The sequence below is a fragment of the Lissotriton helveticus genome, chromosome 8, assembly GCF_964261635.1.
Source record: "Lissotriton helveticus chromosome 8, aLisHel1.1, whole genome shotgun sequence".
In the NCBI taxonomy this organism is placed as follows: domain Eukaryota; kingdom Metazoa; phylum Chordata; class Amphibia; order Caudata; family Salamandridae; genus Lissotriton; species Lissotriton helveticus.
This window is the reverse complement of record NC_136069.1, coordinates 39057026-39073267: the sequence shown is the minus strand read 5'-3', so window position 1 is coordinate 39073267 and position 16242 is coordinate 39057026. Positions and strand designations below refer to the sequence as shown.

Genomic DNA, 16242 nt, shown 5'->3' with positions numbered 1-16242 from the left:
GAGATCCCACGGGTTTATCCCCGTATCGTATGCAGACGATACCCAACTCCTCTTTCCGTTCAAAACTATGACTCCGGAAGTACGTAGCTCCTTTTCCCAAGGGATGAAAGAAGTGGCACATTGGATGGCAGCAAACTTTCTCCAGTGCAATGTCTCTAAGACTGAGGTGATGCTCTTTGGGGAAGCCAAACGTCTATGGACTCTTGACTGGTGGCCTCAAGATCTAGGCCCAGTCCCGGAACCTAAAGTGGTTGTGAAAGACCTAGGAGTTAAACTGGATCAGGAGCTCAACCTTAAACATCATACTAATCAAGTAGTGAGCTCCTGTTTCCATGTTATTGGGCTTCGCCGACGGGTTTTCCCCCTGCTACCTGACAACACCAGGAAAACTCTAGTTCAGTCGCTCGTGCTGAGCAGGCTGGACTATTGCAATGGCCTGCTGCTAGCCGCCAATGAGGGGATTATTGCCAGACTGCAAGTGGTGCAGAATACGGCTGCCCGCCTTGTTCTCAATGCCCCGGCTCGCACTCCCTCTAAACCACTGCTAAACAAACTCCACTGGCTTACAGTGAAACAGAGAGTGCTGTTCAAAACTTGTTGCATCATCCACAAGTGCATCACGGGTAATGGTCCCCATTACCTATCACAAAAATTTCATCCTTACATCCCCTCAAGATCTCTGAGATCTGGAGATCGTGAAATGTTAGTTGTCCCCAGGTTCTGGAAGACAAGACAAGGGGGAAGGTCGCTATCAGTAGCAGGCCCGAAGCTCTGGAATGAACTTCCTTATGAACTTAGATCTTGTAAGGAACTCTTTCCCTTTAGGAAACAATTAAAAACCTTTCTGTTTAACTATTAGCTCTGGCTGGACAATTAATAAACTATAAGATAGGGCTTTTGTGCTTTGAGATGCTGCCAAAGGCGCGGAGATACTCCTTATGGAGTCGATTCCCAGCGCGGTACAAGTGTGCAAATAAATAAATAAATAAATAAATGTATGAGAAGTGTTGTGATGTTTCCCCAACTGTATGGCTCTATGTTTCTATAGTAGGACGCAGGCTTGTGTCCCACTTTCAGTATCCTTGTCCGCACATTACCTAAAGAATTGTTGACTAATTAAACATTGAACCACTGTCCGGCTGGACAAGTTCAACCAATACAGCACTGATTGGGTCTGTATTCATTGCTTTCTGCTCATTCTCTCTTAGGGACCACTGTTGTGTTAAATAATTGATTCCCAAGGTCCCTAGTTGACTTTAATTGGGTCACCATTGTTGTTTAAAAGAAACCTATTCCTGAAGCATCACTCCCCTGATGTTGTCTTGTTGCAGGAAAGTCACCTGTTAGGAAATGCCTGCAAGGCTATGTCCAGATGGGGATTCATATTGGTGGCGCATCCTGCTTTTGGGACTGGCTCCGGGGCCTGGGAATACTGCTACTGAAATCATTCCCCATGATGATTGACCTTGTCCGCACAGATAGCTTGGGTAGATTTGGGCCCATTTCTGGGACCTGGAAGGGGGCTATCCTAAATCTTCTTTCAGTCTACGTACCTCTGGGCCTACGCGCCCAGGCCTTTTGTGGACCTAGGAAGTCTTCTCCTGGGGCTTTCGGATGGGCAAAGTATTAATTGGTGGAGATTTTAACGCCATACTCTCCAGCTCCCTTGTTCGCCGGCCCCAGAGGCCTTTGCCCCACCCCTCTCCCCCTGAACGCAGAGTCACGTTTTTTTGGGAGCACTGGGCCTTGTAGACGTTTGAAGGAAACAGCACCCTGTTGAATAACAGCATACATTTATTTTGATGCGCATCGCAGTATGTCCCGTATAGATTATGTCCTGTCCTTACCCCACCAAATAGACAGTGTCAAGGAAATCCAACACTTGGCTAGTGGCATTTCAAACCACTATCCAATTTTGTGTCGCCTTGAGGTGGGGGAACCAACTATAAGGCCTGGGTCCTGAATACATCCAGTGGGTTTGTCTCCTGTATCAGCAGCCACTAGCACAAATAGTGGTTAACAACAGAAATTCCTTCACTTTGTACTCGGCAGGGGCACCAGGCAGGGTTGCCCCTTGTCCCCGCTGCTTTTTGCCCTCACTCTTGAGCCTCTGGCAATGTGGGTTTGAAGGGACCGTATCATCAGGGGGCTCAGATGGACCTCTGGTTGGGAGGACGGCATATCGTTATATGAGGATGACATTTTAATCTATTTTACGTCACCGACAACGTCCCTCCACACGGTTCTGAACATCTTCAGGGCGTTCAGCAGCATTGCTGGTTTTAAAATCAATTGGACCAAGTTGGTGCTGTATGTCCATAGTGTTGTGGCACCTCGACTCGCCTGGGGGCTCCAGCTTGAGGAGGCCACTGAGGGTTTTAAGTACCTTGGGATCTAGGTCTCTAGGGACCTTTCCATTGTCCACGAACGCAATTTCCGGCCGCCCTTGCAGCGTCTCCGATCTGATGTCCAACACTGGAGATCACTCCCTCTCTCTCTCTCTCTTGGGAAGAGAGGCCCTTTTTAGGTCTCGCCTCGCGCTGCATAGGAAAAAGACCTATAGAAATCGATTTGGCTTTTCACCCAAAAGCGCGCACGCATTGCATTGTTTTCAATGGCAATGCGTGCACGTATTGCGATTCCCTTGCGGGAGCGAGCAGCGGCACCATATGTTAGCACTTATTGTGCTTTGCTGCTCGCTCCCGCAAGGGAAACCTGCGCAGGCCCCCTCCTCCCTCCCCTCACCCTGCTGCCGCGCGAGCGCTTGTTTTTTTGTAGCAGCAGCGAGGATGGCTTTTAGGAGGATTCAGAGGTCAACATTTGGTTAGTTGGGGGGATGGAGGGAGAGGGGGACCCCCTGGAGAAACCATGGCCAAAAGAGATTCTCATGCAAAACAAAGCAGCCCGGAGCCCACAGTTCGAGTGTAGACGTCACTGCACGAGCTGAGCCTCCTGTGCAGTGTCACAGATGCTCAGACAAGGACACCTAAGTTTGGGACAACAGGGGGCATGTATGTGGCAATGCCCAACACATACCAGGAGGAGGAAAAACAGGAACACACTAAGGGGGAAAAAAAGCTGCTTGTCCTTGAAGAAACTGCTCCGGCAAGCACCGCCACCCACATATTCGCTCCCTTTTCCTAGTTGCAAATACGCCCCCCCCCCCACGCTGCACCTCCATCGCATGTCTCGCATAGTAAATATAGCAATAATCACCAAATTCCATCACAAGGGAAGGAAGAAATGCGACTGCCAGCCAATGGAATCTATGAACGTCACGAAGGAATGCCGCAACACCAGAGTTACATCCCTACCAGTGTGCGGAATGCCGACCCAGAGACCATAACAGCACCCAGGGCGTGGACCCGAAGTGGGAGAGCATACCCCACGGCCCCTGCAGCCTTCAACTGGGTAGAGAAGGAAGTAGTTCGCTCTACACTTCACCTACCCACATGGCGAAAAGGAAGAGTGCTGAGGGCGCCTCATAGTAATGCGCTCATTTTAGTAGGTGAGGTCCCTTCATGTTTCTGGGAGTCCACACAGTATGTAGACAGACCCTTTGCTGGAGCGTCCACACAGAGCGGATACAGCAACAAATGCCACACAGACAACCCGCCCCGGGAGTGGAACAAGAGTGCACCCAAGTGCTGGTTACTGCAGCTGCTCGACACCCTACAAGAGTTCCATCAGCAGCCCTTAGCAGATGCCCCAGGCCACACACTGGGCACTCACATGGATGGTGACTGCAGCTTTAGTGCAGTCAGATCAAATTAGATACTACACTGCAAACATAAGTGGCATTAAAATGCGTGACAATGCATTTCAGTGCGGTGATGCGGAACACCACACTGAAATGCGTTAGAGTCACGCCTGATGCCTGATACTTGGCAGGCCTGTATCATACGTGCTCTAGGCTAAAGCTTAACTTTACAACACCTGCTGAGAAATAGGGGTGGGACGTCGGCTTCGCTCATATTACCGTGCTAAATCCTGTACCCCCGAACACACAAAGTGGCAAATGTGGATTGGACAGAACTATTTTAGGAGTCCGCTGGCCTCCCAGTCCAGCGTAGGCAGGGCAGCTCACCTGCTTCAGAATGGGGAGACGGGCGGCAGAGGGCAAGCCAGGGCAACAGGGGGCAGCAGGGCGACAGGGGGCAGCACGGCAAGCCAGGACGACAGGGGGCAGTGGGGCAAGCCACGGTGACAGGGGGCAGCGGGGCAAGCCAGGGCGACAGGGGGCAGCGGGGCAAGCCAGGGCGACAGGGGGCAGCGGGGCAAGCCAGGGCGACAGGGGGCAGCGGGGCAAGCCAGGGCGACAGGGGGCAAGCCAGGGCGACAGGGAGCAGCAGGGAAAGCCAGGGTGACATGGAGCAGCAGGGTAAGCCAGGGCGACAGGGAGCAGCGGGGCAAGCCAGGGCGACAGGAGGCAAGCCAGGGCGACAGGGGGCAAGCCAGGGCGACAGGGGGGAGCGGGGCAAGCCAGGGCGACAGGGGGCAGCAGGGCAAGCCAGGGCGACAGGGGGCAGCGGGGCAAGCCAGGGCGACAGGGGGCAGCGGGGCAAGCCAGGGCGACAGGGGGCAGCGGGGTAAGCCAGGGCGACAGGGGGCAGCGGGGTAAGCCAGGGCGACAGGGGACAGCGGGGCAAGCCAGGGCGACAGGGGACAGCGGGGCAAGCCAGGGCGACAGGGGACAGCATGGTAAGCCAGGGCGACAGGGGGCAGCGGGGCAAGCCAGGGCGACAGGGGGAAGCGGGGCAAGCCAGGGCGACAGGGGGTAGCGGGGCAAGCCAGGGCGACAGGGGGCAGCGGGGTAAGCCAGGGCGACAGGGGGCAGTATGGTAAGCCAGGGCGACAGGGGGCAGCGGGGCAAGCCAGGGCGACAGGGGGCAGCGGGGCAAGCCAGGGCGACAGGGGGCAGCGGGGCAAGCCAGGGCGACAGGGGGCAGCGGGGCAAGCCAGGGCGACAGGGGGCAAGCCAGGGCGACATGGAGCAGCAGGGCAAGCCAGGGCGACAGGGGGCAGCGGGGCAAGCCAGGGCGACAGGGGGCAGTGGGGCAAGCCAGGGCGACAGGGGGCAGCGGGGCAAGCCAGGGCGACAGGGGGCAGCGGGGCAAGCCAGGGCGACAGGGGGCAGCGGGGCAAGCCAGGGCGACAGGGGGCAGCGGGGCAAGCCAGGGCGACAGGGGGCAGCGGGGCAAGCCAGGGCGACAGGGGGTAGCGGGGCAAGCCAGGGCGACAGGGGGCAGCGGGGTAAGCCAGGGCGACAGGGGGCAGTATGGTAAGCCAGGGCGACAGGGGGCAGTATGGTAAGCCAGGGCGACAGGGGGCAGCGGGGCAAGCCAGGGCGACAGGGGGCAGCGGGGCAAGCCAGGGCGACAGGGGGCAGCGGGGCAAGCCAGGGCGACAGGGGGCAGTGGGGCAAGCCAGGGCAACAGGGGGCAGCGGGGCAAGCCAGGGCGACAGGGGGCAACGGGGCAAGCCAGGGCGACAGGGGGCAACGGGGCAAGCCAGGGCGACAGGGGGCAAGCCAGGGCGACATGGAGCAGCAGGGCAAGCCAGGGCGATAGGGAGCAGCAGGGCAAGGGCAAGCCAGGGCGTTAGGGAGCAGCAGGGCAAGCCAGGGCGACAGGGGGCAGCAGGGCAAGTCAGGGCGATAGAGGGCAGCAGGGCAAGCCAGAGCAACAGGGGGCAAGCCAGGGCGACAGGGGGCAAGCCAGGGCGACAGGGGGCAGCGGGGCAAGCCAGGGGGCAGCGGGGCAAGCCAGGGCGACAGGGGGCAGCGGGGCAAGCCAGGGCGACAGGGGGCAGCGGGGCAAGCCAGGGCGACAGGGGGCAGCGGGGCAAGCCAGGGCGACAGGGGGCAGCGGGGCAAGCCAGGGCGACAGGGGGCAGCGGGGCAAGCCAGGGCGACAGGGGGCAGCGGGGCAAGCCAGGGCGACAGGGGGCAGCGGGGCAAGCCAGGGCGACAGGGGGCAGCGGGGCAAGTCAGGGCGACAGGGGGCAACGGGGCAAGCCAGGGCGACAGGGGGCAAGCCAGGGCAACATGGAGCAGCAGGGCAAGCCAGGGCGATAGGGAGCAGCAGGGCAAGGGCAAGCCAGGGCGTTAGGGAGCAGCAGGGCAAGCCAGAGGGCAGCAGGGCAAGACAGGGCGATAGGGGGCAGCAGGGCAATCCAGAGCGACAGGGGGCAAGCCAGGGCAACAGGGGGCAGCAGGGCAAGCCAGGGCGACAGGGGGCAGCAGGGCAAGCCAGGGCGACAGGGGGCAGCAGGGCAAGCCAGGGCGACAGGGGGCAGCAGGGCAAGCCAGGGCGACAGGGGGCAGCGGGGCAAGCCAGGGCGACAGGGGGCAGCGGGGCAAGCCAGGGCGACAGGGGGCAGCGGGGCAAGCCAGGGCGACAGGGGGCAGCGGGGCAAGCCAGGGTGACAGGGGGCAGCAGGGCGACAGGGGGCAGCAGGGCAAGCCAGGGTGACAGGGGGCAGCAGGGAAAGCCAGGGCGACAGGGGGCAGCGGAGCAAGCCACGGCGACAGGGAGCAGCGGGGCAAGCCAGGGTGACAGGGAGCAGCAGGGCAAGCCAGGGTGACAGGGGGCAGCAGGGCGACAGGGGGCAGCGGGGCAAGCCAGGGTGACAGGGGGCAGCGGAGCAAGCCAGGGCGACAGGGGGCAGCGGAGCAAGCCACGGCGACAGGGAGCAGCGGGGCAAGCCAGGGCGACAGGGGCAGCAGGGCAAGCCAGGGCGACAGGGGGCAGCAGGGCAAGCAAGGGCGACAGGGGGCAGCAGGGCAAGCCAAGGCGACAGGGAGCAGCGGGGCAAGCCAGGGCAACAGGGAGCAGCGGGGCAAGCCAGGGCAACAGGGGCAGCAGGGCAAGCCAGGGCGACAGGGGGCAGCGGGGCAAGCCAGGGTGACAGGGGGCAGCAGGGCAAGCCAGGGCGACAGGCGGCAGCAGGGCAAGCCAGGGCGACAGGCGGCAGCAGAGGGCAAGCCAGGGTGACAGGGGGCAGCAGGGCAAGCCAGGGTGACAGGGGGCAGCAGGGCAAGCCAGGGCGACAGGGGGCAGCAGAGGGCAAGCCAGGGTGACAGGGAGCAGCAGGGCAAGCCAGAGTGACAGGGGGCAGCAGGGCGACAGGGGGCAGCGGGGCAAGCCAGGGTGACAGGGGGCAGCGGAGCAAGCCAGGGCGACAGGGGGCAGCGGAGCAAGCCACGGCGACAGGGAGCAGCGGGGCAAGCCAGGGCGACAGGGGCAGCAGGGCAAGCCAGGGCGACAGGGGGCAGCAGGGCAAGCCAGGGCGACAGGGGGCAGCAGGGCAAGCCAGGGTGACAGGGGGCAGCAGGGCAAGCAAGGGCGACAGGGGGCAGCAGGGCAAGCAAGGGCGACAGGGGGCAGCAGGGCAAGCCCGGGCGACAGGGAGCAGCGGGGCAAGCCAGGGCGACAGGGGGCAGCGGGGCAAGCCAGGGTGACAGGGGGCAGCAGGGCAAGCCAGGGCGACAGGGGGCAGCAGGGCAAGCCAGGGCGACAGGGGGCAGCGGGGCAAGCCAGGGCGACAGGGGGCAGCGGGGCAAGCCAGGGCGACAGGGGGCAGCGGGGCAAGCCAGGGCGACAGGGGGCAGCAGAGGGCAAGCTAGGGTGACAGGGGGCAGCAGAGGGCAAGCCAGGGTGACAGGGGGCAGCAGGGCAAGCCAGGGTGACAGGGGGCAGCAGGGCAAGCCAGGGCGATAGGGGGCAGCAGGGCAAGCCAGGGCGACAGGGGGCAGCAGGGCAAGCCAGGGCGACAGGGGGCAGCGGAGGGCAAGCCAGGGTGACAGGGGGCAGCAGGGCAAGCCAGGGCGACAGGGGGCAGCAGAGGGCAAGCCAGGGTGACAGGGGGCAGCAGAGGGCAAGCCAGGGTGACAGGGGGCAGCAGGGCAAGCCAGGGTGACAGGGGGCAGCAGGGCAAGCCAGGGTGACAGGGGGCAGCAGGGCAAGCCAGGGCGACAGGGGGCAGCAGGGCAAGCCAGGGTGACAGGGGGCAGCAGGGCAAGCCAGGGCGACAGGGGCAGCAGGGCAAGCCAGGGTGACAGGGGGCAGCAGGGCAAGCCAGGGTGACAGGGGGCAGCAGGGCAAGCAAGGGCGACAGGGGGCAGCAGGGCAAGCCAGGGCGACAGGGGGCTGCAGGGCAAGCCAGGGCGACAGGGGCAGCAGGGCAAGCCAGGGCGACAGGGGGCAGCGGGGCAAGCCAGGGCGACAGGGGGCAGCGGGGCAAGCCTGGGCGACAGGGGGCAGCGGAGCAAGCCAGGGCGACAGGGGGCAGCAGGGCAAGCCAGGGCATCAGGGGCAGCGGGGCAAGCCAGGGCGACAGGGGGCAGCGGAGCAAGCCAGGGCGACAGGGGGCAGCAGGGCAAGCCAGGGCGACAGGGGGCAGCAGGGCAAGCCAGGGCGACAGGGGGCAGCGGAGCAAGCCAGGGCGACAGGGAGCAAGCCAGGGCGACAGGGGGCAGCAGGGCGACAGGGGGCAGCGGGGCAAGCCAGGGTGACAGGGGGCAGCAGGGAAAGCCAGGGCGACAGGGGGCAGCGGAGCAAGCCACGGCGACAGGGAGCAGCGGGGCAAGCCAGGGTGACAGGGAGCAGCAGGGCAAGCCAGGGTGACAGGGGGCAGCAGGGCGACAGGGGGCAGCGGGGCAAGCCAGGGTGACAGGGGGCAGCGGGGCAAGCCAGGGCGACAGGGAGCAGCGGAGCAAGCCAGGGAGACAGGGGGCAGCAGGGCAAGCCAGGGCGACAAGGGGGCAGCGGAGGGCAAGCCAGGGTGACAGGGGGCAGCAGGGCAAGCCAGGGCGACAGGGGGCAGCAGAGGGCAAGCCAGGGTGACAGGGGGCAGCAGGGCAAGCCAGGGTGACAGGGGGCAGCAGGGCAAGCCAGGGCGACAGGGGGCAGCAGGGCAAGCCAGGGCGACAGGGGCAGCGGGGCAAGCCAGGGCAACAGGGAGCAGCGGAGCAAGCCAGGGCGACAGGGGGCAGCGGAGGGCAAGCCAGGGTGACAGGGGGCAGCGGAGGGCAAGCCAGGGTGACAGCGGGCAGCAGGGCAAGCCAGGGCGACAGGGGGCAACAGAGGGCAAGCCAGGGCGACAGGGGGCAGCAGAGGGCAAGCCAGGGTGACAGAGGGCAGCAGGGCAAGCCAGGGTGACAGGGGGCAGCAGGGCAAGCCAGGGTGACAGGGGGCAGCAGGGCAAGCCAGGGTGACAGGGGGCAGCAGGGCAAGCCAGGGTGACAGGGGGCAGCAGGGCAAGCCAGGGTGACAGGGGGCAGCAGGGCAAGCAAGGGCGACAGGGGGCAGCAGGGCAAGCCAGGGCGACAGGGAGCAGCAGGGCAAGCCAGGGCGACAGGGGGCAGCAGGGCAAGCCAGGGCGACAGGGGGCAGCAGGGAAAGGAAGGGGGCAGAGAACAGCAGGGCAAGCCAGGGGGCAGCAGGGCAAGCAAGGGCGACAAGGGTCAGAAGGGCAAGCCAGGCAACAGGGGGCAGCAGGGCAAGCCAGGGTGACAGGGGGCAGCAGGGCAAGCCAGGGCGACAGGGGGCAGCAGAGGGCAGTCCAGGGTGACAGGGGGCAGCAGGGCAAGCCAGGGCGACAGGGGGCAGCAGAGGGCAAGCCAGGGCGACAGGGGGCAGCAGGGCAAGCCAGGGCGACAGGGGGCAGCAGGGCAAGCCAGGGCGACAGGGGGCAGCAGGGCAAGCCAGGGCGACAGGGGGCAGCAGGGAAGCCAGGGCGACAGGGGGCAGCAGGGAAGCCAGGGTGACAGGGGGCAGCAGGGAAGCCAGGGTGACATGCCCACCCGCCCTGCGAGGTTCTCCTCACAGAGGGCCCCACAGTGCTGGCCGGATACTCCCGCTGGGCCCCTTATGGTTCCGCATTCATCAAGCCCGCTTGGCTAGGGGGACCACGCGTCCCGGATTTGCCGGGTCGGTCCCTGTTTTTCAGCAGCTGTCCGGGCAGATTTCAGGAAATTTAGCTGATGCCCCGGTTTTTGGAGAGGGGGGAGGGTTTATGTTTTACAAAGCGGGGATTGTTAGCAGTTGGTCCAAGAAAGCATTTTAATTCCCAGGCAGCTTCTGGGTTTAAAGACAGCCTGTTCTTCCGTCTGTTCTTACTGCCGCTTCTGTCAGTCTCTACCGAGGAGCGCTGTCATTCTAGGCACTCGCTCGACGTGCAATTATAGTCCTATTTGTGTGAAATGTTCCGGTTTCTTGCTTTAAAAGTCTGCTCTCCCTCCCTTGCCGCGGCCCACGGATGCCACAGGAGTCCGGTGGAAGGAGGGGCCAGGGAAGGGATTGATTTTGTTTTTGCAGATTTATATAGCGCGAATTCTGCCCGAAGGTATCGGAGCGCTTTACACGAGCTCCAGTGACGTCACACAAGGACACATTATTTGGAAGGCGCGGGGAGATGAAATTCGGCTGAGTCCACGCTTCGGAGGTGGCAGCTCTGGGCGTTAGGCCACATCCTTGACCCCGCCGTCCGAGGCCCAGAATCACCCGATACGGCTGAGCCCACGCTCCAGGGTGGCAGCTCTGGGCGTTAGGCCACATCCTTGACCCCGCCGTCCGAGGCCCAGAATCACACGATGCAGCTGAGCCCACGCTCCAGGGTGGCAGCTCTGGGCGTTAGGCTACATCCTTGACCCCGAATGCAAGCGTGGTGGCGATTCCCTCAGAGTCTGGATAGCGCCCCCCCCTGGCTCTCAGACGTGCCAAGCACTGGGGGCCAGAGAGGGGGAGGGGGATTGCGCCCAGGGCCGGGGCTCCCGGAGCGCGGCCGGCTGAACATGGCGGCGTGCTGCTGCCTCACCAGCAGTCAGGGGAGGAACAGTAGGGTTTCTTTGCTTGCACGAGGGTACGGCCCCCCGCACCCGCCGCCAGCCCATGAGTGCACATGCTTTAGTTTATCGGTCATAAGTGAGGGGTGAACAGAAGAGACCCCCCCCCACCCCCGCCTCAGGTCAGGAAAACACTTTATTACCAGGGGGGAAAAGAAGAAAAAATAATAATAATTGAAAAACACACCCACTCACCTGCTGCCCCCCACACACCTCTCAGCTCGCCCTGGACTGATCCACTCACCTGCGGCCCCCACACACCCCTCAGCTGGCCCTGGACTGATCCACTCACCTGCTCCACAGGCCCTTTAAACTCTTTAAAACTCCCCCGCTGGGATTGGTGGGAGAGCGTCACGTGACCCCAGACCTGCTGAACCAGTTCCTCTGTGTGTTCAGGGCGGGGTCACAGCGACTGCCCTTCATGTGACCTCCTTATGCAGGAATGTGATGGCAACTCCTCTGAGCACAGGGTGGAGACAGACACCACAGTCAGGTGAGTCACTGAGCACAGAGTGGAGACAGACACCACAGTCAGGTGAGTCACTCAGCACAGGGATGAGACAGACACCACAGTCAGGGGAGTCACTGAGAGGGTGGAGACAGACACCACAGTCAGGGGAGTCACTGAGAGGGTGGAGACAGACACCACAGTCAGGGGAGTCACTGAGCACAGGGTGGAAACAGACACCACAGTCAGGGGAGTCACTGAGCACAGGCTGGAGACAGACACCACAGTCAGGGGAGTCACTGAGCACAGGGTGGAGACAGACACCACAGTCAGGGGAGTCACTGAGCACAGGGAGGAGACAGACACCACAGTCAGGGGAGTCACTGAGAGGGTGGAGACAGACAGCACAGTCAGGGGAGTCACTGAGCACAGGGTGGAGACAGACACCACAGTCAGGGGAGTCGCTGAGCACAGGGTGGAGACAGACACCACAGTCAGGGGAGTCACTGAGAGGGTGGAGACAGACACCACAGTCAGGGGAGTCACTGAGCACAGGGATGAGACAGACACCACAGCCAGGGGAGTCACTGAGCACAGGGTGGAGACAGACACCACAGTCAGGGGAGTCACTGAGTACAGGGTGGAGACAGACACCACAGTCAGGGGAGTCACTGAGCACAGGGTGGAGACAGACACCACAGTCAGGGGAGTCGCTGACCACAGGGTGGAGACAGACACCACAGTCAGGGCAGTCACTGAGGGTGGAGACAGACACCACAGTCAGGTGAGTCACTGAGAGGGTGGAGACAGACACCACAGACAGGGGAGTCACTGAGCACAGGGATGAGACAGACACCACAGTCAGGGGAGTCACTGAGCACAGGGTGGAGACAGACACCACAGTCAGGGGAATCACTGAGAGGGTGGAGACAGACACCACAGTCAGGGGAGTCACTGAGCACAGGGTGGAGACAGACACCACAGTCAGGAGAGTCACTGAGAGGGTGGAGACAGACAGCACAGTCAGGGGAGTCACTGAGCACAGGGTGGAGACAGACACCACAGTCAGGGGAGTCACTGGGCACAGGGATGAGACAGACACCACAGCCAGGGGAGTCACTGAGCACAGGGTGGAGACAGACACCACAGTCAGGGGAGTCACTGAGCACAGGGTGGAGACAGACACCACAGTCAGGGGAGTCACTGAGCACAGGGTGGAGACAGACACCACAGTCAGGGGAGTCGCTGAGCACAGGGTGGAGACAGACACCACAGTCAGGGCAGTCACTGAGGGTGGAGACAGACACCACAGTCAGGTGAGTCACTGAGAGGGTGGAGACAGACACCACAGTCAGGGGAGTCACTGAGCACAGGGTGGAGACAGACACCACAGTCAGGGGAGTCACTGAGCACAGGGTGGAGACAGACACCACAGTCAGGGGAGTCACTGAGCACAGGGTGGAGACAGACACCACAGTCAGGGGAGTCACTGAGCACAGGGTGGAGAAAGACACCGCAGTCAGGGGAGTCACTGAGCACAGGGTGGAGACAGACACCACAGTCAGGTGAGTCACTGAGAGGGTGGAGACAGACACCACAGTCAGGGGAGTCACTGAGCACAGGGTGGAGACAGACACCACAGTCAGGGGAGTCACTGAGCACAGGGTGGAGACAGACACCGCAGTCAGGGGAGTCACTGAGCACAGGCTGGAGACAGACACCACAGTCAGGGGAGTCACTGAGCACAGGGTGGAGACAGACACCACAGTCAGGGGAGTCACTGAGCACAGGGTCGAGACAGACACCACAGTCAGGGGAGTCACTGAGAGGGTGAAGACAGACAGCACAGTCAGGGGAGTCACTGAGCACAGGGTGGAGACAGACACCACAGTCAGGGGAGTCACTGAGCACAGGGATGAGACAGACACCACAGCCAGGGGAGTCACTGAGCACAGGGTGGAGACAGACACCACAGTCAGGGGAGTCACTGAGCACAGGGTGGAGACAGACACCACAGTCAGGGGTGTCACTGAGCACAGGGTGGAGACAGACACCACAGTCAGGGGAGTCGCTGAGCACAGGGTGGAGACAGACACCACAGTCAGGGCAGTCACTGAGGGTGGAGACAGACACCACAGTCAGGTGAGTCACTGAGAGGGTGGAGACAGACACCACAGTCAGGGGAGTCACTGAGCACAGGGTGGAGACAGACACCGCAGTCAGGTGAGTCACTGAGCACAGGGTGGAGACAGACACCACAGTCAGGTGAGTCACTGAGAGGGTGGAGACAGACACCACAGTCAGGGGAGTCACTGAGCATAAGGGTGGACAGAGACACCACAGTCAGGGGAGTCACTGAGCACAGGGTGGAGACAGACACCGCAGTCAGGGGAGTCACTGAGCACAGGGTGGAGACAGACACCACAGTCAGGTGAGTCACTGAGCACAGGGTGGAGACAGACACCACAGTCAGGGGAGTCACTGAGCACAGGGTGGAGACAGACACCACAGTCAGGGGAGTCACTGAGCACAGGGATGAGAAAGACACCACAGTCAGGTGAGTCACTGAGCACAGGGTGGAGACAGACACCACAGTCAGGGGAGTCACTGAGCGCAGGGTGGAGACAGACATCACAGTCAGGTGAGTCACTGAGCACAGGGTGGAGACAGACACCACAGTCAGGGATGTCACTAAGCACAGGGTGGAGACAGACACCACAGTCAGGGGAGTCACTGAGCTCAGGGATGAGACAGACACCACAGTCAGGGGAGTCACTGAGCTCAGGGATGAGACAGACACCACAGTCAGGGGAGTCACTGAGCATAGGGATGAGACAGACACCACAGTCAGGGGAGTAACTGAGCACAGGGATGAGACAGACACCACAGTCAGGAGAGTCACTGAGCACAGGCTGGAGAGAGACATCACAGTCAGGGGAGTCACTGATCACAGGGATGAGACAGACACCACAGTCAGGGGAGTCACTCAGCACAGGGATGAGACAGACACCACAGTCAGGGGAGTCACTCAGCACAGGGATGAGACAGACACCACAGTCAGGGGAGTCTCTGAGCACAGGGTGGAGACAGACACCACAGTCAGGGGAGTCACTGAGCACAGAGTGGAGACAGACATCACAGTCAGGGGAGTCACTGAACACAGGGATGGAGACAGACATCACAGTCAGGTGAGTCCCTGAGCACAGGGTGGAGACAGACACCACAGTCAGGTGAGTCACTGAGTGCAGGGTGGAGACAGACACCACAGTCAGGGGAGTCACTGAGCACAGGGTGGAGACAGACACCACAGTCAGGGGAGTTACTGAGCACAGGGTGGAGACAGACATCACAGTCAGGTGAGTCCCTGAGCACAGGGTGGAGACAGACACCACAGTCAGGTGAGTCACTGAGTGCAGGGTGGAGACAGACACCACAGTCAGGGGAGTCACTGAGCACAGGGTGGAGACAGACACCACTGTCAGGTGAGTCACTGAGTGCAGGGTGGAGATAGACATCACAGTCAGTTGAGTCACTGAGCACAGGGTGGAGACAACACCACAGTCAGGGGAGTCACTGAGCGCAGGGATGAGACAGACACCACAGTCAGGTGAGTCACTCCGCACAGGGATGAGACAGACACCACAGTCAGGGGAGTCACTGAGCACAGGGTTGGAGACAGATACCACAGTCAGGTGAGTCACTTAGCTCAATGTGGAGACAGACACCACAGTCAGGTAAGTCACTGAGCGCAGGGTGGAGACAGACACCACAGTCAGGGGAGTCACTGAGCACAGGGTGGAGACAGACACCACAGTCAGGTGAGTCACTGAGCACAGGGATGAGACAGACACCACAGTCAGGTGAGACACTGAGGACAGGGATGAGATAGACACCACCGTCAGGGGAGTCACTGAGCACAGGGATGAGACAGACACCACAGTCAGGTGAGTCACTGGGGGCAGGGAGGAGACAGACACCACAGTCAGATGAGACACTGAGGGCAGGGTGGAGACAGACACCACAGTCAGGGGAGTCACTGAGCGCAGAGTGGAGACAGACATCACAGTCAGGTGAGTCATTGAGCACAGGGATGAGACAGACACCACAGTCAGGTGAGTCACTGGGGGGCAGGGAGGAGACAGACACCACAGTCAGGTGAGTCACTGAGCGCAGGGATGAGACAGACACCACAGTCAGGGGAGTCACTGAGCACAGGGATGGAGACAGACACCACTGTTAGGGGAGTCACTGAGCGCAGGGATGAGACAGACACCACATTCAGGGGAGTCACTGAGCACAGGGATGAGACAGACACCACAGTCAGATGAGTCACTGAGGGCAGGGTGGAGACAGACACCACAGTCAGGGGAGTCACTGAGCGCAGGGTGGAGACAGACACCACAGTCAGGTGAGTCACTGAGCACAAGGATGAGACAGACACCACAGTCAGGGGAGTCACTGAGAACAGGGTGGAGACAGACACCATAGTCAGGGGAGTCACTGAGCACAGGGTGGAGACAGACACCGCAGTCAGGGGAGTCACTGAGCACAGGCTGGAGACAGACACCACAGTCAGGGGAGTCACTGAGCGCAGGGAGGAGACAGACACCACAGTCAGGGGAGTCACTGAGCACAGGGATGAGACAGACACCACAGTCAGGGGAGTCACTGAGCACAGGGATGAGACAGACACCACAGTCAGATGAGTCACTGAGGGCAGGGTGGAGACAGACACCACAGTCAGGGGAGTCACTGAGCGCAGGGTGGAGACAGACACCACAGTCAGGGGAGTCACTGAGCACAGGGTGGAGACAGACACCACAGTCAGGTGAGTCACTGAGCACAAGGATGAGACAGACACCACAGTCAGGGGAGTCACTGAGAACAGGGTGGAGACAGACACCATAGTCAGGGGAGTCACTGAGCACAGGGTGGAGACAGACACCGC

At 61.5% G+C, this 16242-nt stretch overlaps 1 protein-coding gene across 3 annotated transcripts in view; it reads right to left on the bottom strand.

Moving 5' to 3' along the window:
* LOC144772298 (uncharacterized) overlaps nucleotides 1-11190 on the bottom strand; it is a 92071-nt gene extending 80881 nt beyond the window's left edge. Inside the window, exon 1 of one of the 3 annotated variants that reach the window (XR_013599710.1) lies at nucleotides 11042-11084. The gene's annotated coding sequence lies outside the window, so the exon portion shown is untranslated. Of the gene's footprint in view, nucleotides 1-11041; nucleotides 11085-11138 lie in introns of those variants that run through there. The other 2 variants (XM_078656525.1, XM_078656526.1) reach the window with 2 other exon arrangements.
* Between the last annotated feature and the right edge of the window lie 5052 nt (nucleotides 11191-16242).